This window comes from Camelina sativa, unplaced genomic scaffold, assembly GCF_000633955.1.
Source record: "Camelina sativa cultivar DH55 unplaced genomic scaffold, Cs unpScaffold01628, whole genome shotgun sequence".
In the NCBI taxonomy this organism is placed as follows: Eukaryota; Viridiplantae; Streptophyta; class Magnoliopsida; order Brassicales; family Brassicaceae; genus Camelina; species Camelina sativa.
Genome location: NW_010922746.1, coordinates 1 through 604, shown reverse-complemented (window position 1 = coordinate 604; position 604 = coordinate 1). Strand labels below are relative to the sequence as shown.

The following is a 604-nucleotide window of genomic DNA, read 5'->3' as shown; positions in this document are numbered from 1 at the left end:
CGTTAGGGTTGTCTTGCGGCGATTATTTTCCGGCCACTGATAACTCTCGTGTAATACCTTCCGACCTGCAAAATCAATCAGAGTTACGTTCGTCTTCTCTATCTTTCAACATCGCTCCTCGTGATAAGTCCTGCGGTGGTGATGATGATGATGATTTGAAGAGGGCGAAGAAGAACTTTTTCAAACACATATTTCCTAGTTTTAAAAAGAAAGCAACAGAGCTCTCTGTTCTTTCTTTGCGGCAACTCTGTCGGTTTCATCTGTTACGGCCCTGACAACGATCTCCATGTCTGGCCTGAGCCTCAAGATAACCCACGAGCCATACCAGAGATCATTGGAAAGTTCAATGGGTTAAGTGATCACAAGAGGAAGAATCACGCCTCCGATCTCAACGACTTCCCAAATCTCAAGGGTTTGTCGGGTGACGAGTTGAGGAACCATCTCATCAAACCTTGAATCACACTTACTTGGGATCAAGCAAAAAAAGTTAAGTTTATCAACAAGAGAAAACTCCAAGCCGAGCCGAGGGATATTGGTACTGTTTCGGATTCTTCTGAGCTCCATCCGTCTTCCGGGGACTATCTTCCGGTGGATCCAATGGAAG

The 604-nt window shown here is 45.4% G+C and overlaps 1 pseudogene; it reads left to right on the top strand.

Annotated features, from left to right (window-relative positions):
* Positions 1 to 598, top strand: part of LOC109131663 — a 2,697-nt pseudogene extending 2,099 nt beyond the window's left edge.
* Positions 599 to 604: the final 6 nt, after the last annotated feature.